This window comes from Canis lupus, chromosome 5, assembly GCF_048164855.1.
Source record: "Canis lupus baileyi chromosome 5, mCanLup2.hap1, whole genome shotgun sequence".
Classification (NCBI taxonomy): domain Eukaryota; kingdom Metazoa; phylum Chordata; class Mammalia; order Carnivora; family Canidae; genus Canis; species Canis lupus.
The window spans coordinates 14,957,211-14,982,348 of record NC_132842.1 but is presented as its reverse complement, the minus strand read 5'-3'; the positions used below and the strand labels follow the sequence as shown (position 1 = coordinate 14,982,348).

Sequence of the window (25,138 nt, the reverse complement as noted above, 5' to 3'; positions counted from 1 at the left end):
AGGGGTGAGGTGAGCTCATTGTGGTTTTGATTTGTATTTCTTAATGATTAGTGATGTTGAGCATTTTTCAAGTATCTGTTGGCCATTTGAATGTCTTCTTTGGAAAAATGTCTATTTAGTTCCTTTGCCCATTTTTTTATTGGATTTTTTGTAATTTTGTTATTGAAATATAAGAGCTCTTTATGAATTTTGGATATTAACCCCTTATATGATACATGGTTTGCAAATATTTTCTTCCATTTTCTGGGTTACCTTTTCATTTTACAGAGTATCATTTGCAGCGCAGAAGCTTTTAAATTTGATGCAATCCTACTTTGTTTTTTGTTTTTTGTTTTTTTTCCTGTCCATGTGGCCTGTGTTCTTGATTTCTCATCCAAAAAAGCACTGCCAAGACCAGTGTCAAGGATCTTTTCCTCATGTTTTCTTCTATGAGTTTAGTTTCAAGTCTTATGTTTAAGTCTTTGTTCATTTTGAGTTCATTTTTATGAATGGTGATGGTGGGAGTCTAATTTCATTTTTCCTGTAAGTGGCTTTCCACGTCTCCTAAGCACCATTTGTTGAAGATGCTGTTCTTTCTTCATTAGTATGCTTGTCTCCCTTGTCAATATTAGTTGACTATATATGTAGGGGTTTAATTCTGGACTCTCTATTTGGTTCCATTGCTCTATGGTTTTTATGCCAGAACCATAATTATTAGAGCTTGTAGTACAGTTTGAAATCAAGAAGTGTAATGTTTCTGTGTTTTATTTTCTTATGATTGTTTTTGCTCTTTGGTGTCTTTTGTGGTTCCATATGAACTTTAGGATTTTTTTTCTGTGGAAATAGCCATTGAGATTTTTATAGGGATTGTACTGAATCTATAGTTAGCTCTGGCTGGCATGGACATTTTAACAATATTAATTTTTCCGGTCCATGAACACAGGATGTCCTTGCATTTGTTTTGTCTTCTTCAGTTTCTTTCAGTAGAGTGTTACAGTTTTCATTCTACAGATACTTGACTTCTTTGGTTAAATTTATTCCTAGGTATATTATGGTTTTGATTCTGTTGCTCATGGAATATATTTTTCTATTTTTTTCACTTTGAGTCTAAATGCATCCTTAGTTCTGAAGTTGGTCTCATAGCTAATGGTATGTAGCGGGACCTTGTTTTATTAAATACATCACATCCAGCCACTTTGTGTCTTTTGATTAGTGAATTTAGTTCACTGACATTTAGAGTAATTATAGATATATAGGCACTTACTAATGCCATTTTATTAACTGCTTTCTGGGTGTTTTATATTTCCATTGTTTCTTTTTCTCTGTTTCTACCCACCTTTGTCAACTGGTTTTCCATGGTGGTAGACAATTTCCCTTTTCTTTGTCTTTTGTGGATCTACTCTAAGTTTTTGTTTTGTGATTACTATGGAATTTACATAAGACATAGATAAGACCGTCCGTTTTAGGCTGATAACAACTTACCTTCAATCACCTATAAAGGCTTCAGCCTTTTACTCCTTGCTTTTGTATTAATAATGTCACAATTTACCACTTTTTAGGTTGTGTTTTTATTAATAATTTATAGTACTATGGTTAATCTACCATTTTCCTTTAATATTTAAACTATAGTTGAGTGGTTAATACACTATCCTAATATACAGTTACATTTTTCTAAGTCTGACTGTGTATTTTTCACCTTTACCAGTGTGTTGTGCACTTTCATATATTTTCTTCCTGTTGTTGCAATAGCAAGATTTCATTCTTTTTTATGGATAGATAATATTATATATATAATGTATAATATATAATATATAATATATAATATATATATATAATATATAATATATATATATATATATTATATATATACCACATCTTCTTTATCATTCATCTATGGATGGATACTTGGGTTGCTTCCATAGTTTGGCTATTGTAAATAATGCTACAATAACTATAAGGGTGAATGTATCTTTTTGAATTAGTTTTTTCATATCCTTTGGGTAGATACCCTGTAGTGAAATTGCTGGACCATGTGGCATTTATGTTTTTAATTATTTGAGGAACCTTCATAGTGTTTTACATACTGGCTTCACCAGTTTGCATTTCCAACAACAATGTACGAGTGTTCCTTTTTCTCCACATCCTCTCTAGTGCTTGTTGTTTCTCGTGTTTTAGATTTTAGCCATTTTGACAGGTGTGAAGTGATATCTCATTGTAGTTTTGATTGGCATTTCCCTGAGGATGAGAGATGTTGAACATCTTTTCATGTATCTATTGGCCATCTGGATTTCTCTTTGGAGAAATGTCTGTTTGTGTCTTCTGCCCAGTTTTAAATTCAATTATTTGTTTTATTTGGTATTGAGTTTTATAAGTTCTTTTTTTTTAAGATTTTTAAGTTTATTTATTCATGAGAGATGCAGGCAGAGGGAGAAGCAGGCTCCATGCAGGGAGCCTGATTTGGGACTCGATCCCAGGACTCCAGGATCACGATCTGAGTCAAAGGCAGACACTTAACCACTGAGTCACCCAGGCATCCCTTATAAGTTCTTTATAATTTTGGAGACTAACTCTTTATTGGATATGACATTTTCAAAAATCTTCTCCCATTAAATAGGTTGTCTTTTAGTTTTGATAATAAGTTTCTTTGCTGTGCAGAAGCTTTTTATTTTGATATAGTCCCAATAGCTTATTTTTACTTTTGTTTCCCTTGCATCAGGAAACATATCTAGATAAATGTTGTTACAGATGGTGTCAGAGAAATTACTGTCTGTGTCCTCTTCTAGGATTTTTATGGTTTCAGGTCCCACATTTAGGTATTTAATAAAATTTTAGTTTATTTTTGTGCATAGTGTAAGAAAGGGTCCAATTTCATTCTATTGCATGTAGCTGTCCAGTTCTCCAACACTATTTGTTGAAGAGACTGTCTTTCTCCCATTTTATATTCTTGCCTTCTTTATCAAAGAATAATTGACCATATATATATAATCATGGGTTTATTTCTGGGCTCTCTATTCCGTTACACTGATATACGTGTTTATTTTGTGCCAGTACCATACTGTTTTGATTACTACAGATTTGTGTATATCTCAATATCCAACTTGTTCATGTTAATAGTTTTGTAATGTATTCTTAGGTTTGGTTTGCTAATATTTTGTTAAGGACTTTTGCATCTATGTTCATCAGATATTGGCCTGAAGGTTTTTTTAGATAGTGTCTTTATTTGGTTTTGATATTTGGCCAACCTCATAGAATGAATTTGGAAGCTTTCTTTCCTCTTCTATTTTTTCAAATAGTTTGAGAAGACTAGGTAATAACTCTTCTTTAAATGTTTGGTCAAATTTACCTGTGAAGCTGTTTGGTCCTGGACTTTTGTTTGTCGTGAGTTTTCTGATTACTAATTTAATTTTTTTAAGATTTTATTTATTTATTTGAGAGAAAGAGATAGTCAGAGAGAACATGAGCAGGGGGTGGGGAGAGGGACAACCAGGCTCTCCACTGAGCAGGGAGCCCAACCTGGGACTCCATCCCAGCACTCAGGGATCATGACCTGAGCCAGAGGCAGATGCTTAACCAACTGAGACACCCAGGTGCCTTACTGATTTTATTTAATTGCTGATAACCAATCTGTTCAAATTTTCTACTTCCTGATTCAGTTTTGGGAGGCTATATGTTTCTAGGAATTTATCTATTTCTACTAGTATGTCCATTTTGTTGCCTTATAATTTGTCATAATGTTCTCTTATATAATCCTTTGTACTTCTGTGTTTTGTTATTTCTTCTCTTTTTATTTCTGATTTTATTTGAGTCCCCCCCCCCTCTCTTTTTTGATGAATCTGACTAAATATTTGTCAATTTTATTGATCTTTTTAAAGAACCAGCTCCTGGTTCCATTAAGTTCCTCTATTTTTTTTCTTAGTTCTTATTTCATTTATTTCTGCTCTAATATTTATTATTTCCTTATTTCTACTGGTTTCAGATTTTGTTTGTTCCTCTTTTCATAGGTCCCCTATGTGTAAGGTTAGGTTGTTTATTTGAAATTTTTCTTGTTGCATGAGGTAGGCCTGTATTGTTATAAAATTCCCTCTTAGAACACCTTTGCTGCATCCCAAAGATTTTGGACTGTTGTTTTTCTTTTTCATTTTCTCCATGTGTTTTTAGATTTCCCCTTTGATTCTTGGTAGACCCATTAATTGTTTAGCTGCATGTTATTTAACCTTCATATATTTGTATTCTTTCCAGGTTTCTTCTTGTGGTTGATTTCTAGTTTCATAGAATTGTAGTCAGAAAAGATGTATCTCTTTTAATTTGTTGAGACTTGTTTTATGGCCTAATATGTGTGTGATGCATTCTGGAGAATGTTCCATGTGTCCTTGAAAAGAGTTTGTATACTGTTGTTTTAGGATGGAATGTTCTGAGTATGTCTGTTAGATCCATCTGGTATAATGCGTTATTCAAAGCCACTGTTTCCTTGTTGATTTTCTGTTTGGGTGATTTATCTATTGATGTAAGTAGGGTGTTATAGTTCCCTACTATTATTATATTACTATTGATTATTTCCTTTATGTTGTTATTAGCTGCTTTATGTATTTGGGTGCTCCCATGTCGGGTGCATAAATATTTACAATTGTTATATCTTCTTGTTGGATTGTTCCCTTTATGATTATATACTGTCCATCTTTGTCTCTTATTACTGTTTTTGTTTAAAGTCTATTTTGTCTGATAATAAGTATTGCTACCTGGCTTTCTTTTTGCTTCCATTTTCATGATAAGTGCTTTTCTATCCCTTCACTTTCAATCTGTGTGTGTCTTTAGTTTCTGAAATGAGTCTCTTGTAGGCAGCATATGGATCTTGCATTTGTATCCATTCAGTCACCTTATATCTTTTGACGGGAGCATTGAGTCCATTTCCATTCAAAATAATTATTGATAAGTATGTACTTCTTGCCATTTTTACTTGTTTTTTGGTTCTTTTTATATTTCTTCTCTGTTCCTTTATTCTCTTGCTCTCTTCTGTTACAGTTTGCTGGCTTTCTTTACTGATATACTTGGATTCCTTTCTCTTTAGTTTTTGCATATTTATTAGTAGTTTTTGATTTGTGGTTATCATTAGGTTTACATATAACATTTTATGCATGTAACAGTCTATATTAAGTTGATGGTTGCTTATGTTCAAATCCATTCTTTACTTCTCTCCCCCCATATTTTAGATATATAGTATTATATTTTACATCTTTTTATTTTGTGAATCCCTTGACTGATTTTTATAGATCTACTTACTTTTTTTTCCTTTTTACTGCTTTTCTTATTTCTATTTTTCTTACTCCTGCTATGGTCTTTCCTTTTCACTCAAAGAGTTCCTTTCAACATTTCTTATAAGGCTGGTTTAGTGGTGATGAATTCCTTTAACTTCTGTTTGTCTGGGAAATTCTGTATCTCTCCTTCTATTCTGAATGATCGCTTTACTGATTAGAGTATTCTTCGCTTCAGGTTTTTCTCTTTCAGCATTTTGAATATATTATGGCCCTCCCTTCTGGCCTGCAAAGTTTCTGCTGAAAAATCAGCTGATAGCGTTACGGGGTTTCCCTTGTATATAACTATTTTCTTTTGCTGCTTTTAAAATTCTCTCTTTATCACTACTTTTTGCCAGTTTAATTACTATGTTTTTTTTTTTTTTTTTTTTTTTTTTTTTTTTTTTTTTTGGTGTGGACTGCCTTAGTATGGATTTTATTGGGGGCTCTCTGTGATTCCTGTATCTGGATTTCTATTTCCTTCCTCAGTTTAGGGAAATTTTCAGTTATTATTTCTTCATATAAATTATCTGCCCCCTTTGCTCTCTCTTCTCCTTCTAGGACCCTTAATAATATGAATGTTATTATGCTTGATAGTGTCATTGAGTTCCCTTAGTCTATTTTCATTTATTATTATTATTTTTTTCTCTTCACTGCGCAGCTTGATTGCTTTCCATTACTCTGTCCTCCAGGCCACTATGGTTCTTCTGCTTTCTTTAGTCTACTATTTATTCCATCTAGTGTATTTTTAATTTCAGTTATTGAGTTCTTCATCTTTGATTTTTTTTAATGTTTTCTACCTCTTTATTTAGGCTCTCACTGAGGTCTCCATTCTTTTCTCAAGCCCAGTATCTTTATGACCATTTGTAAATTATTTTAAATTCCCTATCAGTTATATTACTTATATCCATTTCATTTTGCTTTCTTGCTGTGATTTCATTTGAGACATATTCCTGTATCCTCATTCCATCTAAATCTCTGTGTCTGTTTCTATGTGCTAGGAAAGAGAGCTATATCTCCTGCTTTTGAAAGTAGTGGCTTTATGAAGAGTTCTTGTAGTGCCCTACAGTGGAATGTCCCCTTCACGAGAACTTGGTCTGTCAGGGGTATCTCCTATGTGTATAGCATGTGCCCAGTGTGTGGCTGAGCTGCAATTGCCTTCAGTTCAGTCACCTGCCAATGGCTCTCTTTGCCTGTTATGGGCAGTGTTTGGTCCTTATGTCATTAGTGGGCCTGTCTGGGTCACCTTAGGCTTGAGTTGGGTCAAACCAGGTGTTTGCCAATGATGCAGTAGCACTGACCTGCAAAGCATTTTCCTTGTGTTGTCCCTTGAAAACCTTTCACTGGAGGGCAGGTCCTATAGTCTGCCCCTAGTCCACTACTAGGACCAAAGTTGGACTGATATATGTGGTTTTCTTTCGCTCTCCCCAGGGCAGAAGTCACTTTGGAGTGGTGCTGGCCCCTGTCAAGGCTACTTGTACACTGCCAAGCTTGTGGCACTGCTTTGGATGGGTTCTAGCTAAGGGAGTATTGGAGAGGGCAAGTCTGCAAGAGAATGTAGTGGTGGGGTATGCTGTTCCAGCAAGGTGGGCACTGGTGCATTGGTGTGGACCTGTAGCTCCAGGGTTGGAGGGGGCAGATTTGCAGAAGCATGTGGGGATGAGCTACACTGTTGGCAAGCTAGGTGGAAAGTGTTCCATGTATCTAGGATGGAGTGAGGGAGGGGAGGGAAATGACACCCATCAGCTCTTTCATTCTTAAAGAAGTCTCCCAAAGATTCTTGCTCCTCCAGCACACATTCTAAGATTAGTAAATAAATATCCTTCCCATATAACTCAGGTGCTTTTCAAACTGCTGCTTCTAATACTATATCTTCATAGGACTGTTTTTTGTGCTGTCTCTTCAAGGGCAGAGACTCTGACTTCACAGCCCTCCCAGAGCTGAACCCACTGATTTTAAAGTTCCAGATGTTAAGCCCCACTTATTATTAGGCTCCTGTGGTTTTCAAAGGCAAATGTTATGGGGATTTGTCTTCCCCATGTGGGATGCCTGTGCTTGGGGTGCCTGGTATGGGGTTGCTCTCCTACTGTCTCTGAGCCTGTAATATCCCTCCCTCCTGCAGATGGTCCCATGGACCTCTTTAGCTCCCCACCACATCTCCATCCTTCCTACCCTCTAAGATGTGGCCTCTTCTCTACATTTAGCTGTGGAGAATATGTTCTGCCCATCTTTAGGCTGCTTTCTGGGTTATTTACACTGATGTGGGTGTTATCTGGTTGTATTTGTGGGAGAGGGTGAGTTTAGAATCCTTCTACTCTGCCATCATCCCCAGAAGTCCCCTCAGCTGTTATTTCTTTAAATAGACTCTCTGCCCACTTCCCCTCTCTTCTCCTTCTGGAACCCAAATTATTATTATATTTGTGTTATTTCAAAATTCCTATTCTCGAAGTCATTTATTCTTTCTTCCTTCTGGTCTGCCTTGCTACAGGCACTCTGTATTAGATTTATCATCTCATTCATTGAATTTTTCAGTTCCAGAATTGCTATTTGGTTTTTCCCCAATAATTTCAATATCTTTTTTTAATAAATCATTTTATTAATATACTTTATTCCTGATTTCATTGAATTGTTTTTTAGAGTTTTCTTATAGCTTGTTATTTCTTCATAACCTTTAAAAATAATTGTTACTTAATATTTTCTTTTTTAAATTTATTTTTATTTTTTAAATCTTAATTCCAGTATAGTTAACATACAGTATTATATTAGTTTCAGGTGTACAATATAGTGATTCAACCTTTCCATATATCACTCAATGCTCATCACAACAAGCATACTCCTTAATTCCCATCACCTATTTCACTCATTCCCCCCTACCAAACTTCCTTTAATATTTTCTAATAGCCACCTTAAAAATACAAGAGAAAAAAGTGAAATCAATTTTAATAATATATCCATATGTATATTTAAAAATAATTTCAGTTTTTTAATTTTACATTTCTATGCATCACAGTTGTTGTAGGTGCTGGTTCATATAATGATGACAAAAGCAACATGGCTTCTGCTGGCACAGAACTTACAGTTTTTCGGGAGGAGAAAGATATTAATTGAAGGTTTATAACAGAAGGAAGTCCAAATATCTAAGTGGAAGTATTTCATTCAAGAGCATCACAACTATTTTGAATTATTTATCAGATCACAATCTTTTGTCATTGAATTTGTTTGCTTGAGAATTATAATTTTTTGTGATGCCGTATTTTCATATTCTTTGTAGTTATGTGCTATCCTTATGTGCTTATGTCCTAATGCTTTTACATTGGAAATAGCAGACACCTTTAACTCTTTGCCCCTATCCTTCAGCAGACGGAGTGTTATGTTCTATGCTGTTATTATCTGAGGTTTTTTTCTTTCTTTCTTCTTCTCTGTCTCTGTGAAAGTGTATCTGACTCACTTTTATTGTTCCTTCCTGTGGATGAATTTTTAAGCTTTTGTGTCTGCTCTGGTTCTTATAATTCACTCAGCTGGATTTGGAAACCTTTCTCCTTTTCCATCAGGTGGCACTATAGTTCAAGTTTGTGGTCTGCCCCTTGCCCACCAACCTTGGCCTGTTTTCTTAACTAGCTCCCTGTGTACTGGACCTTGTTCTCCCAGGTGGACTCCTGGTCATACACAAAGAGCAGGTACCAGAGTGAGGGTAGGTGTGGGTTTTGCACTTCATGCATGGGGTGCCCCTGGACCAAATAAAGAGATCTCCAGGTGTGGTACTTCTAGAGGCTTTTGAATGGACTTTCTGCTAAGCACAATCAATATTACTTGAAATTCATATCTGCCTATTTCTCATTATGCTCCCTCTCCCCACTGTAGAGCTCCCACCTTAGTACTGTGGGTGTTGATGGAGAGAACTGTTTTTTTTTTTGTTTTGTTTTGTTTGTTTTTTTTTTTCAGCTCAGTGCCATCTAACTGGTATATAGTTCAGCTGTCACTCACCACTTCCCTATTTCCTTGTAGGACAGATAACTTCCTGATAAATCAGTCCATGTCAGTGTTTCTTTGAGAGAGGGGATGGCACTGGGAAAGTTTCTCTTACTATCTCCACTGCAACCAAAATACAACCAAATTCGTATTTTTCTTTTTTCTTCTTTGTCTTCATCTTCTTCTTCCTCTTCCTCTCCTTCCTCTTCTTTGTCTTCTTCCTCCTCTTTGTCTACTTCTTTCTCTTTGTCTTCTTCCCCTCTTCCCACCCCACCTGCTGGCCCCAGCCTCCTCCCCTCCCCCAACCCCCCCCCCCCCCCCCCCCGCCCCCGTGGTGTCCTAGAGCCCCACTTTGGGAAGACTGGAATTTTGCAGATTCTCTCTTATGCATCAGTGCCTGCCCAGGACAGCACTCACCTAGTTTTTATGCTGACAGCAATGAGAGGGGTCTTTGCAGTTTGACTGGCTCCATGGTTCTGTAGCCCATACAGAGGCTTGTCTATATCTTACAGGCTGGGCTGCACTCAGACATGAGATTTCTAAAGAGTCTCTTGGAATAAAGTACTTGGTCAAAAAATCCCCACAAAGGTACTTTTGTTAATGGAAGGATGTTCAGTTCTTTAATTAAAACGGGTGATAAAAAGGAGGAATGTCTTACCCCATCATGTTGCTAACATAACTCCCTAAACTCTGTAACAGTATCTTTTGAAGAGCAGAAGTTTTAAATTTTGAAGAGGTCCAATTTACAAATATTTCCTTTATGGATCATATTCTTGGAGTCATAGGTAAGTAATCTTTGCCTAATCCAAGGAAACAGATTTTCTCACTTGTTTTCTTTTACATGTTTTGTTATTTTATATTTTAAATTTAGTTTATGTTTCATTTTGACTTGGTTTTTATATATTGTATAGAGTCTGGATTGAAATTCATTGTTTTGTATACAGATATCCATCAAATTGACTTCATACCTTTGTCAAAAATCAGTTGTCCATGAGTGACATTACTCCTGATCAATCATCATTAAGATGGTTTAGTAGGGAACTCCAAAACTCCATCTCTTTCCTGAAACAGTGATTAAGCTAGAGAAAACTTTCAGAAGCAACTTTTCTGAAAGTTTGCAATCTAACAAAAACTTCATGCAATGTACTGTAGGATGCATAAGAAAGGAAGCTAATGGATTTCAGTAAAAGAGCTCTGTGACATTTTAATTTACTTGCTTACCATTTTTTAGTTTTCTACTTGGCAGTGGCTATGAAAACAGCAGCCTGCACTCTTAATGTAGCTTCCTGGTTCAGAGGGAGTAATATGGACCCTATTTTTCAAAGAGTTGTGTTATATGTTTTGACTTGTTCAGTGATTCCTTGAAGAATCATCTCAAGGGCTTGACTTTCATTTATTTTCCTCAGAACTTTATCAGATTCAGAGACTTGGAAGCATTTATCAAAACACTTAATAGGAAATATACTAGCTACAACTGCCTGGGGCAAGAGATAACAGCGTAAACAATAGATACACTGAAAATTCCAGGGGGAAAAGACTGGGAAAGGGAATATGGAGGGATGTAAGAGCAATGAAAAGCTCTCAGATATACAAAAGTCACACAGATGCACAGGACTGGAAGCTTGCTCATTAAAGACCTGAGCAGAGGGATGCCTGGGTGGCTCAGTGATTTAGGGCCTACCTTCAGCCCAGGGCATGATCCTGGAGTTCCGGGATTGAGTCTCACATCGGGCTGCCTGCATGGAGCCTACTTCTCCCTCTACCTGTGTGTCTCTGCCTCTCTCTCTTTCTCTCTCTCATGAATAAATAAATTTTGAAAATGTTAAAAAAAAAAAAAAAAAAAAAAAGACCTGAACAGATCCTGAAACTTCATCTCTGGATGACCTTTAGGCTTCACAGAAGCAGGAAACAAAGAGTTGTATACAGCTTGCCTAAGAATTGAAGGAATGTCCAAACAGAGTCAATCTGCAAAGATTGGGAGATGATGAAGATAAGGATGATGATTACTGGCTAAGTCATAGATATCTCTGTCAAGTCTCTAGGTGACCAATAAGCTTATATAACAGAGATTAAAGTGACTAATGACAAAGACTATAGTCTTTACAAAATCAGTTTTAGAAGTCACTAAACAAGCCAAAAAAATCCCTCCAAAAAATAGTAACACTAAATCCTGGGGAAGGAGAAGAATCTGATTTTCAGTTACCACATTATAATATTCAGAATGTTCATGTTCGAAAAATTATGAGGCATGTAAAGAAACAAAGTATCACCCATTATTAGGAAGAAAAATTAACAGCAATTGTCCTTAGGGAAGCAGGCATTGTACTTACCAAAGACTTTATTTTTTTATTTTATTTTATTTTATTTATGATAGTCACACACAGAGAGAGAGAGAGAGGCAGAGACACAGGCAGAGGGAGAAGCAGGCTCCATGCACCGGGAGCCCGATGTGGGATTCGATCCCGGGTCTCCAGGATCGCGCCCTGGGCCAAAGGCAGGCGCCAAACCACTACGCCACCCAGGGATCCCTTACCAAAGACTTTAAATCATCTTACACATGCTGAAAGAGATAAAGAAAATCACAGACAACAAAGTAAAGGGAACCAAGAGAAAGGTCTTACTAAGTAGAGGATATCAAAGAAATAAAAACCATAAACAGGAATCAACTAATTTTTGAGCTAAATATTATAACAATTAAAAAAAAAAATTCTCCAGAAGGGCATAGCAATAGATTTGATCAGGAAGGAGAAAGAATCCGTGAATTTGAAGATGGGTCGGTTGAGATCATCCCGTCTAGAAGCAGGAAAAAAAAAAAGAAACACACAAAACAAAACAAAAACCCAGGAGATAGAATCTGACTGACTTGTGGAAACTTACTATGCTTACCAACCTACACATAATAAAAAGCCAAAGAGGAGAGGAGAAGGTGAAAGGGGCAGAAAGAATATGTGAAGAAATAATGGTTGAAAATTTCCCCATCTTGGTAAAAGATGAATGTATGCATCCAAGAAGGTCAGCAAACTCTGGGTAGGATAAACTCAAAGAGATTTGCACACCAAGACATATTACATTAAACCATCAAAGCCCAAGACAGTCTTGAATTTACCAAGAAAAAAAGTGACCTGTTGTGTAGATGGAGTCCTCAATTCAGGTTAACCACTAATTTCTTACCAGAAATGGTGGAGACCTAGAGGTAGTGGCTAATTAATTTAAAGTGTTGAAAGAAAAAAGTCTGTCAATAAGAATACTATATCTGGCAAAACTATCCTTCAAAAATGAAGAAGGAGAAATAGTACTTTCCTAGATAAACAAAAGCTCAGGTAGTCATCTGTAGACCTGCCCTACAAGAAATGCTAAGTGAAAAGTTCAGACTTAAATGAAAGGATTACCAGACATAACTCAAAGTCATATGAATAAGTAAAGGACACCAACATAGGTTAACTACATGAGCAATAAGTAAAGCCAGTGTTGTTACATTTTTTATTTGTAATCCTGATTTTATTTTTTATATTATTTAAGACAAACATATAAAATAATATTTATAAAGCCATGTCATGGGCACACAACGTTTAAAGATGTAATTTGTGACAATTACAATATATAGGGGACAAGTCTATAGAAGAGCAGGATTGAAGCTACTCTTCTACTATTGAGGCTAAACTGATGTAAATTCAAACTAGACAGTTATATTTTAAAATACTAATTTTAAACTTCAGGATAACCATGAAGAAAATAACTAAAAGGTGTACAGAAAAGCAAGTAAGAATACAATAAAAATTGTACCCTAGAACAAATGAACACAAAAGAAGGCAGTAATGAAGGAATTGAAAAAACAATATGACATATGAAGCAAATGCAAAAGTGGCAGAAATAAGTACTTTTATTGCTTTAAATGAAAATTAAAAGGCAGAGATGGCAGAATGAATTAAGAAACAAGATCCAACTATATAGGGACACTTGGGTGGCTCAGTGGTTGAGCATCTACCTTCGGCTCAGGGCATAATCCCGGGGTCCTGGGATCGAGTACCCGCAGGGAGTATAATTCTTCCTCTGCCTGTGTCTCTGCCTCTCTCTGTGTGTCTCTCATGAATCAATAAATAAAATCTTTTTAAAAAGATCCAACTATATAGTGTCTGTGTGCCAACATCCTAAGTATATGCAAACTGTAGTGCCTTGATTCAGGAAGTCCTCATGTTTCTGCCTGGCTTCCCCTTCCTAGAACTACAGCTGGAAACTCTCAAGGCAGTAGGCTGGGAAAAACACAGGGCTCACTTCATTTCTTTCCCATTTCTCAGAGCTCACTTCTTTTTTTCTTTTAGGTCTGAAGTAATAAAAACTTATTTTTTTCATTATTTTTCTCCCCATACAGTTTATCTGGTATTTTAGTTATTCTAAGTGGGAGAATAAGTGCAATCCCTGTTACTCCATCTTGGCTGAAAGAAGAAGTCAGTAATTAAAATTTATGCATTTATAAAAGTCACATAATGGGCTAGAGTTTTAAGTTTTTCACCTATTAAATTTGGATTTTATTAGTAAACTTGGGTTTTTACCAATTACTCTATAAACTAGACATACTGATAACCTTATAATTGTTCAAGACAAAAGTATTTCTTTGGCCTTTAAAAAATCATTTTAATGATGAGAAATATGTTAATTGAAAAGACATTGCAGTCTTTTTTTGGCATAGTATAAAATAATAGTGCTTTAGCTGATCTTAATGAATAAAGCCATTTTTTGTCTCATTTCTCTCTCTCTCTCTCTTTTTTAAGTAGGCTCCATGTCTCACATGTAGCCCAACGCAGGGCTTGAATTCACACTCCTGAGATAGACCTGAGCTAAGATCAAGAGTCGAGCACTTAACTGACTGAGCCACCCAGGTGCCCCTGTCTTTTTTCTTCTTTAAGAGTAAGAGAACAAAATTAGTTTTGAATGTCTTGATAAGTATTCATTGCCAGTAAGCTATTTTTCATTTCTCAAGAAAATACCTGTTGTGTGTACTTGGCCATTATGAACTAATAAATTAACTACAGCAGTTACAGTGGGAAGGAAAGAGAGCTTCATCAGGCATTCTAATTACTGACCTGGAAACAGAACAGCTGGAAATGTGGTTTTAAGTTCACTTTAAAAAATAAGATGCTTTGATCTAAAAGCATTAATTTAAGTAGCAGGAAACTCCTAAATTTGGGCATTTTATATGTATTTTCAGGTTTAATCAAAATAATTTTGTGCATCAGATCTAAACTTGACCTCTCTCCCTGAAAGTTGCTTTAGATTAGACTGCTTATTTAAATGGAAGGAGGCTTTAGCCTTCAGTGATGGAGAAGTAGAAATTTGATGCCTCACTAACATTGATATGGAAAAAGAATACCAGAATGATGGTGGATATTGTCTTCATTTTGCCAGTGTAAGTGGCTGTTAGGATAACAAGATCATATATCCTCTAGGTATAATACCAGAAAAAAGCAATGCTTCATATATTATTAAGGTAATAATACTTGGTCCTGTTTTGATAAGTCATAATGCATTTTTGACATAATATTTATTATGATGTATATTTCCTGACATAAATATTAAATGATGAAGTATTTATGGTTGCGATTAAGAAAATTATTTACATAATTAGTCTTTGATAGGAAAATTTTAGAAATGAATGTAACAGAATATTTGCTAATAAGAGTTGTAACATAGTATATCCCTGCTGAATGGTATTTTGTGCTTTTGGACAGCTTACCTTTTTGGCAGACAGTAAGGCTGGATTTTGGTCAATAGATCAGAATCCATAATTTCAGTATATGGATAAATTGAAGCTATTATTCCAATTTTAATTGGGTAGTTTTAGCGTGATGCATGGATGGATGAGTGAATTCATTTTGAGCCAAGTCAGACATATAACAGGAGAAAAACAGATTGCTTCATTTAAGAGTGTCTCTCATGACTGAGAGATCATGACCTGAGCCGAAACCAGAAGTTGGACATTTAACTGGCTAAACCACCTAGACACCCCAAGAAATATTATTCTTAAAAGGGCTGATATGGGGTACCTGAATTGCTCAGTGGTTGAGCATCCGCCTTTGGCTCAGGATGTGATCCTGGGGTCCTGGGATCAAGTCCCACATCAGGCTCCCAGCAGGGAGCCTGCTTCCCCCCCTGCCTATGTCTCTGCCTCTCTCTGTCTAATAAATAAACAAAATCTTTAAAAATTAATTAATTAATTAATTACTTTTAAAAAGGGCTGGTAGTCCCTGAAAATATAACAGCAAATTTAGAGCTGTCATTAGGCTCCCAAGTAATAGCCTCACAGAGATTTCTGGAAATTCATTAAAGTGATAATTATTCTCATATGTGTCTAAGTGACTTAAGAGCAATATAGACCTGTGTCAGAATGTACATTCTGAGGAAATAAAACACTGGTTACTATGTGGAAGAAACATAGTTGAGGCCTTATTTTGGGAGTTAGAGGGAGATGGCTTATATCTCTTTCAGGTGCTATTGCCCTAATGTACTCTAAGATTGAAGGATTCTGTTATATTATTAAAAAATGCATTACATTATACTAAAAAATGATAATTTAGTACCTATATAACCTCATTGTTGTTTCCATCTGAAAATATCTTCTTATTCCTCTTCAAGCTTATTTCTGTTTTATAGCCAAATGATTTTTTCTTAAAGTCCAAACTAAAAATGAAAAGTTGGCCTGATTTATTTGCTTGCATATATATCTAGAATTTGATTTCCTTTAGTTTTCTTATCCTCTAGCTCCAGTCCCTTGGTATGTCCTGTAGGCTCTTCTGCAGAGGATAACCCGTAACCCAGATGTGTATGCTTCCCCTCATCCCTACTGCTTATGCCCTAGCTCAAGCTAGTCATCTTCTTACTTCTCTACTCACTTCCAATATTGATTTACCATTTTCCACCTAACAACAATAGTAATTTGTTAGTATGTTCATCTACTAGGGCTGCCATAACATAATACCATAGACCAGGCAGCTCAGACAAGAGAAATTTAATTAATTCAGAGTCCAAGATCAAGATGCCATCAGGACTGGTTTCTGATGAGAGCTCTTTTCCTGGCTTATAGATGCCTGCCTTCTCACTGTGTCCTCACATTGTGGAGAGAGGTTGATCTCTGGTGTTTTTCCATCTTCTTATAATCCTCTCAGATTAGGTCCTCACCCTCATGACCTCATTTAATTTAACCCTAATTACATCCCTAAAGGACTTAATCAAATATAGTCACCTTGAGAGTTAGGGCTTCAATATATAAATTTGAGGGGAAACACAATTCAGTCTATAACTTTTAGATGAATCTCTAAAAAGTTTAAAGCAGATCATCTTTCTTCCCTGTTTAAAACTCCCCATTGGCTTCTCATCACTTTGAAAGTAAAATCCAAACTCCTTACCTTTACTTTCAAAACTCTATGTAATCAGGTCCCTGTCTACCCCCTTTTACCCAGGACCACATTGCACAACTCCAGAAGCAATGGTTCCTACGCAACAGAATCATTGATGCAGAGACCCTCATCTGGATGTCTTGCAGTACATCTTAATGTATCATCAGGTATCCTCCCTGTTTGGTCACCTGCAGAGGTGGATAGACACTCCTCATCTAAAGTTCAGTTCAGATGTCCAGACAGAAGATGCCACACACACATTCTAAGAAGGTATAACAAGATTTATTACTTACCTATCTGAGATCTTTGAGGAGAGCGGGGCAGGCCTCCCAAGCAGGTCCAAAGTGGCTTTCAAGAGTAAGGAAAGGAGATTGACCTCTGTTTTTTATTGTGGATAGGGATAGGGCTGTGGTGGCTAGGAAAGGGGCATGCCTTGTTTGAATCTCCTGCCAGCAAAGGAGGGAGTGCCCAGTTTTTCTTATCAGGTTGTCCAGATGTGGAACACAAGGGAAGAAGGTGGAGTGAGCCTTTCAGCAATCAAATATCAAAAAGTAAGTCCGAATTATATTCCCATAACTTCTTATTCTTCAAGTTTTTACTCTTTTCAGCCCTTTGCTCTTGCATATAATTTTAAGGATCATGTCAAATCCCATAAAAAGCCCTGAGAGGATTTTTGTCAGAATTGCATTGAATCTATGTATGAGTTGGGAGAATCATTGACATCTTTCCGATGTTGAGCCTTTCCATCCAAGAACAGTGTGTATCTATGTAACTTTTCTATTTATTTTTTTAAAAGATATTATTTATTTAATTGAGAGAGAAAGTCCATGAGAGCACAAGCAGGGTTTCGGAATGGCAGAAGGAGAGGGAGAAGCAGGCTCCCTTCTAAGCAGGGAGCCCGATGTGGGACTTGATCCCAGGACCCTAGGATCATGACCCAAGCTGAAGGCAGTCAACCAACTGAATTACGCAGGTGCCACTACTATTTCAATAAAAAAATAATTTTCTCCATCCAGGGTTTTTATAGTATTTTGCAATATGTATGTTACATTTTTTGTTGCTTTTATAAAATTATTTTATATAAAATTATATTTCCAACTGAATTATACCTTATCAGGCAAGATAATGCTTTTTATCAGGTTAAGGAAGTTCCCTTGTATTCCTAGCTTGCTAAGAATTTTTATGAAGGATAACTGTGAACTTATCAAAACTGTTTCTTGCCTGTTAGTATGCCTTGTACTATTTTGTTGAAAGCCAGCCATGATGTACTGAGTAAAAGGAACAGTCATAAATAGTCCTTTAGTAACGTAGTGATAAAGTGTAGGAGGAAAAATGTTCTAGAATCCTGTGGTTAGGTCTTAGTCTTTTATTGAACCTGTAACCCTGGGCTGTGAACTTTACAAGTGGTTCTCAGATTTCCCTTCCCACCCTAGATGGAACAGGCTGGCCTGAGAAGGCTGGAGTTGTGTATTTTGCATCCCCCACATGGAATACTATAGGATGGCTCAATTTGGAGTTTTCTTTTTTTTTTTTTTTTTAAGATTTTATTTATTTATTCATGAGAGACAGAGAGAGAGAGAGGCAGAGACATAGGCACAGGGAGAAATAGGCTCCATGCAGGGAGCCCGATGTGGGGCTTGATCCCAGGACTCCAGGACCACACCCTGAACCAAGACCTTCAACCACTGATCCATCTAGGTGTCCCTCAATTTGGATTTTTCTATTGTCTCACATAGGAAGGCTAGAGCCAGGTGGAGTTGGGTATTTTCCTTCCTCAAGGTTGGTTAAGCTCAGATAAAATTCCCAAAAGGTTAGCCTGTGTTAAAAGTTTCTTTTGAGGGCAGATCTTATGAAAAACAAAATGCTCTGAGGTACTTCAAAATGATTATTTTTCTCTTCTCTCTGTCAGAAACAGGAAGGGTTTTTTGTTTGTTTGTTTATTTTGTTTTGTGTTGTTTTGTTTTCTCTCTGATATTAAGTATGAGAACCTGTAGGGCTCCTGGAGGTAAAAAAAATCACCAAGATGTAGAGGGTCTTCGATGACTGGATACCTACAGTTTTAAATTCTCAGACTTGTCCACACTGAGCCCCCAGCAATTCATCAGTTATAAGTTTAAATTTTTTCTAAATCCTGGTACTAGTTCTTGTGGATGTTTCTGTTCTAGTAAGTTGTAATTTTCTATATTTGATTTGTCTTTCTCTCTAGGTTTAGGGGGACAGCAGTTTGGTGTGGTCTCACTGTTCAGACAGATCTAAGAAGAGTCGGTGATTTTTCAGTCTTTTTTACTTGTTGTTAGGTTGAGGCAATGACTTCCAAGTTCCTTGTATGACAGTCTGAAAAACAGAAGCTTTTTATGTATTTTGATGACATTTTTTAGTTTGCTTAAACTTTAGAAATATTATACAAAATTTACCTTTAAAATGACTCTTTTGTCTCTACTGAAACTTACTGTTCTAGTGTGTTTTGTCTAATGTTAGTATGGCCACCTCAGTTTTCTTTCATCTTTAAAAAATTAATTAATTTTTTTAATGGTATTATACTGGTATATGATTTTCCATTCTTTTACTTTCAATATTCCTGTGTCCCTGTGTTTTAAGTATGCTACCTGTAGACAGCTATATATTTTTTTTCAATCTCATTATCTGGTTACTTACTGCTGAATTTAGTTAGTCCAAAGTCATTTATTATGATTATCTATTATATTTACACTTGTTTCCATTATTTTGTTTTTGTACTTCTTCTGTTCTTTTTACTTTTCTCCTTTAAAAATTGAGTATATGTTCTTTGTTTTTAAGTTTAATTTGATTTTATCTACTCTGGCATTTATATAATTTTTCTATTCTTTTAGTGGTTACTGTTACAATTTTATCATGTATATTTAATTTGCCAAAATCTAAACTCTCCCAAACGACATAAAACACTTAAACTTTGTTTATTCTTCTCCAACTTATACTCTTGTTACCCAGTATTTTAGGCCTGTTTCTTATTTAATCCTACAAATTAACCTTATATTTTAGATAGGTGGTATTTATTTATGTAAATGTTTACAATTTTACTTATTCTACATTCCTGCTTGCACTTCAGAAATGCTTCAGTTTTCCATCTTTCATTGTATAGATTTCTTGATAGAATCCTATCATTGTTTGACTCTCGGAAAGTATCTTTATTTTACCATAATTCTGAAGGATGATTTTGCTTAATTCTGGAGTATTATGGTTATATTCTCTCAGCATTTTGAAGACATTCTATGGTATTTTAGTATCTGGTGTTACTACTGAAAAATTGTTGTTAGTCATATTGCCAATCCTTTCTGATTGATTTGTTTTTCCCTCTAATTCCTGTCTTTCCATTTGTTTTAGATGTTCTGTAGTCTATCATAACAGGTTTATGCATGAATTTTTCTTAAATTTGTTCTCTTTTGGAATATATTGTATTCTCAAATCTGTGGATTCATGTATTTTGATCAATTCTGGAAAATTCTCAACAACTTCTAGCCAAATAGTCTCTCTTTGATATCCTTGTATGCTCCTTCCTCCTAATGAGGTTAATTAGATATACAAAGGACCTTCTCATTGCTATCCTCCTATCTCTTAACTTCTGTGGCAGAACTAGCCATTTGTCCACATTTTCTAGTTCCCTTGCTATTAAGTTTGGTCTCAGTTCTGGCCAATGAGTTTAGATAAAGGAGTGTAATAAACCATTCCTGTACGTGAAAATTTCCCATATAAAAATATAAATATTGGCAAATTGAATTCAGTCATAAATAAAAAGTATGATACACTAAGTGACTATAATGCACTATGGCTAAATGATGTCTATACCAGAAATGCAATGTTGGTTTTACATTAAAAAATTAGAGTAAGGGGGATCTCTTGGATGGCTCGGAGGTTAAGCGCATGCCTTTGGCCCAGAGCGCCGTCCTGGAGTCCCGGGATCGAGTTCTGCGTCGGGCTCCCAGCATGGAGCCTGCTTCTCCCTCTGCCCGTGTCTCTGCCTCTCTCTCTCTCTCTCTCTCTATGTCTATCATGAATGAATAAATAAAATCTTAAAAAAAAAAAATTAGAGTAGGGATCCCTGGGTGGCTCAGCGGTTTAGCGCCTGTCTTCGTCCCAGGTCGTGATCCTGGAGTCCTGGGTTGAGTCCCACATCGGGCTCCCTGCATGGAGCCTGCTTCTCCCTCTGCCTGTGCCTCTGCCTCTCTCTCTCTTTCTGTGTCTCTCATGAATAAATAAATGAAATATTTTTTAAAATTAGAGTAAAGAAGAAAGAAAAATTTATGGTCATCTCAATAGATAAACTATATCTAGCATCATGCTTAGGTGAAATACTGACTGTTTTCCCCCAAATTATAGAGCAAATAAAAAATTTATAGTATTAAAATTTACATAAAACATTACCCTGAAAGTTCTATCCAGTGTGTTTAAGCAAGATAATAAAATCTTGAAAACCCTGGGGACAAACTAGTTAAAGAAGTTGAATGTTGATAAGTTGCCCAAATTTGAGAAGAATTTTTACCAGGAACACTCTTATTTTCCCAGATACACAGCAGCATACGCAGAGACAAAGATATTACAGATAGACATCACAATAGTGCATTTCTATGCACTGACAATAGACAATCTGAAAGGAAATTAAGAAAATTCCATTTATAATAGGATCAAAAAGAATAAAATTTTTAAGGAAAAAAATCTAACCAAGGTAATAAAAGACTTGTGCACTGAAAACTATAAAATGTTGCTGAAAGAAGTGAAAGACCCAAATAAGTGCAAAAAACATCCTGTATTCATGAAGTGGAAGACTTCATATTGTTAAGATGTCAATGTTTCCCAAAGAAATCTACAGCTTCAATTCAAACCTTATCAAAATCCCAGTGATGGTCTCTTTTCTCTTCGCAGAAATTGACAGATCTATTATTCTAAACGTCATAGGGAATCTCAAGTAACCCTGAATAGGGTTTTGTCCTTGAAAAAGAACAGAACTGGAAGACTCACACTTTCTGATTTCAAAACTTACTGCAAAGCTATAGTAATCAGAACTATGGCATGAAGACAGACATATACAGCAATGGAATAGAATAAAGTCTGAAAAATAAATCCTCATATTTATGGTTCATTTATTTTGGACAAGAGTACCATGACCAGTAGATGGGGGAAAGGAGATACTTTTCAGCTAACGTTGGGAAAACTGGATATCTATATGCAAAAAAAAAATGAAGTTGGACCCTTACCTGACCTAAAGAAAACATAAATAAATGGATACAAGTACCTTGTTTGTGGATTGGGAGTTCCACGGTGGTGTTATAATGTCAATTGTTCCCAAATTTATTGATAGATCCAATACAATCCCAGTCAAAATCCCATTAGGAATTTTTTTTCTTTTTAGATATTGACAAGCTGACAGGCAAATGAATGGGAGGAGTCAAAACAATTCGGAAATCAAAGAAAAATTACTACCATTAAGACAGTGTTGTACTGGTGAAAAGATAGGCAAACAGACTGAACAAAATGGAGAACCCAGTATAGACCCATCTTTGAAAAAGATATGCAAAAGTAGTTAGAGAAAGGATAGTCTTTTCAACAAATAGTGCTCAAAAGGTTGGATGTCCATATGCAAAAAAAAAAAAAGTCGGTCCATAATTCATACCTCATATGAAAATTAATTCAGAATGGATCATCAACCTAAATGTCAAACATTAAAGTATAAAACATTTAAAAAATAAATAAAGTATAAAACATCGAGAAGAAAGCATATAAGAAAATCTTTGTGACTTTGAGTTGGGAAAAGAGTTCTTAGATATGACAACTAAAATAAGATCCACAGGAAAATGGATAAATCAGATTTTATCAAAACTGAAAACTATGCTTTTAAAAGGAGGAAAATACAAGGCACAGACTGGGAGAAATGTTTGCAAATCACAAATCTGACAGATAAGTAGTGTCCAGAATATATAAAGAACTCTCAAAACTCAACTATAGGAAAACAACTCAAAAAACAAATTGGCAAAAGATTTGAATGGACATTTCATCAAAGAAGGTATACAGTTGACAAGATGCTCAGCATCCTTAGTCATTAGGGAAATGCATATATATTGAATCACTACTGATTTATTAGAATAGTTTATTTTTTAGGTTGACATGTGGTCAGTTCTTTGGCAGCTGGGTGAGTAAGGAAAGGACACTTGCTAGGAGATCTGCCGAAGCCATGCAGAGGTTGTCAGAGTGGAACTGTGTTGAAATTGTGAATAAGTTGATTGCTCTGAAACAGCTAGAAGTAGTTCACAAACTTGATGGGAAAGAATATATTACTCCAGCCCAAATTAGTGAAGAAGTGAGAGATGAACTATATGTCTGAGGTGGTCAAGTAAACATTGTTGATCTGCAACAGGTGATCACTGTGGATCTGACTGATAATGAAAATAGAACTAGTGGCACTGTTAAATCAGAAAAAAACATGTTCAGCTAGTGTTGGGACAACTGATAAATGAGAACTACTTGCATTGATTAGCAGAAGAGGTAAATGATAATTAGCAGGAAAGTAAGTGGTCATGTCACCATATCAGAACTATGATCTTCCAGGAGAACTTTCTGACACCAGCACTAACTCAGTGGCTAGGTTGAATTATTAATGAACACATTTATCTTACAACAGAGGAGTAATATTTACTGAAGCTTTTGTAGCCTGACATAAAGCATGCACCATCCACGGACCATTCTGGCTACAGCAGTGAATTCTCTGATTTCAAAATCTGGATGTCAAGAGCAGCTGTTCTACTCCGTGCTTGGGAAGCTTGTTAATAGTGGACATTTATGAGGCAGTGTGGTTGGTGAGAGACGGACACGGTGGTGTTTGTCCCTGACATTTACTCCAGAACAGAGTGCTTGGGCAGAGTCCTTTTTCAGGCAGAATGTCCAGACTTGGATTCCTGGGTGCTGTGATCTACATAAAGAGAAGATAAAAGGCTACATAGCTCTTGTGTTTTGAAAGCAGTGTGTGTTGGTCATGGACCTGAGGATCTCGTGGAAGCATCAGCAGAGGGAGCCTTGAGCTCTGGAACATGGTTAATATTGTACCTCTGTTGCCCACATCTTCATCAGTTGAAGATGCTGCTGTGTTGCTTCCACTGGTAATGAGAGCATTCAGTGAGCAGGGTGCGGCGCAGGCTTTAGTGACACTGTTGCAGTCAGCGGAAAACTTATCAATAGTTATTGATAAGCACAGAACTGTTCAGTGAACTGACGCACCAAAAAACTGAAAAGGAATTTGAAAATAATCCTATTCCTTTAATCAGGGAAGAAGACCTGAAACAGGTCTCCATCTTAGAAAGCATTCATATGAGTAAAAAGGATAAAAAAGATGAACGAAAGAGAAAAGCAACAGAGAGCAGTGGAAGTGTGGGAGGAGATGGTGGTGGCAATGCCAGAGAGTGCAAAGCTTAAAAAACATCTAGAAGAAGGGAAGAAAAGATGATGATCATGAGGATGAGTCATCTCACACCAGTAAGAAGAAACCAGAGATCACTTTTATGCTCCAGGTTGAGATTGAAGACTTTTAAAGAAAACACATGCAAGATGCCCCTGAGGAGTTTGTTTCTGAACTTGCTGAGTGCTTGACAAAACTTCTTAGTAAAATTTATCTCGAGGTGGTGTGTTCTTCTGCCTCTGGAACTAGTAGAAAGCGTACAATCAAGGACTCGTAAGAAGATCCTGCTCTGGTTCTGCAGCTCACACTGAGCCCTGTTTCAGTTCTCTGCCCTCAGTATGCTCCGTGCAACTGGAAGATGTGTTTCCCAGATCACCACTCTTCTAAACAGGAAAATCCCAGAGGATTAGAATATGCTTCTGGTAAAGTATCAGGGTTTGGTTGTAAAGCATTTAGTTAGTCAAAACAAGAAGACTAGGGAGATGATCCTTGGAGTGATGAATTAGACAAAGAACAAGAAGATATCACTAGTACTACCCATCAAGAGCTTCAAGAACTTTCTTCACCCATTAAGAACTTGTTCTCAAATCCGGGAAATCATCTCTGACAGAGGAGTAATGATCTTAATTTGCTTTTGTCATGTTGTAAACACTTTTCCCCAAGGTTTAAGATGAGTGGTTACCAAGGAGTGTTCACTTCAGAATCCCTAGTCTCCACAATCTGGCTTAAACAGTGGTGTTGTACAGGCACCTGGGTGGCTCAGTGGTTGAGTGCCTGCCTTTGGCTCATGTCGTGATCCTGGGGTCCCAAGATCAAGTACTGCATTGGGGTCCCCATAGGGAGCCTGCTTCTCCCTCTGCCTGTGTCTCTGCCTCTCTCTGTGTGTCTCTAATGAATACATAAATAAAATCTTTAAAAAAATAAACAGTATTGTTGTATTCAATGGTAAATCTTATAAAAATGTGAATTTTTTGTAAATTGGGTTCAACCATGGAAAATTTCTTTTTTACATTATAATTCTAAAACTTATAATTTCAGGTTTATTTTTATTTTCAGATGCTGAATGAAAAACAGATTTTCTGATATCTTTC

General features: G+C 36.2%; 1 pseudogene; it reads left to right on the top strand.

The window, feature by feature from the left end:
* The window catches only part of LOC140633123 (E3 UFM1-protein ligase 1-like), a 29,469-nt pseudogene extending 4,555 nt beyond the window's left edge, over window positions 1-24,914 (top strand).
* Window positions 24,915-25,138: the final 224 nt, after the last annotated feature.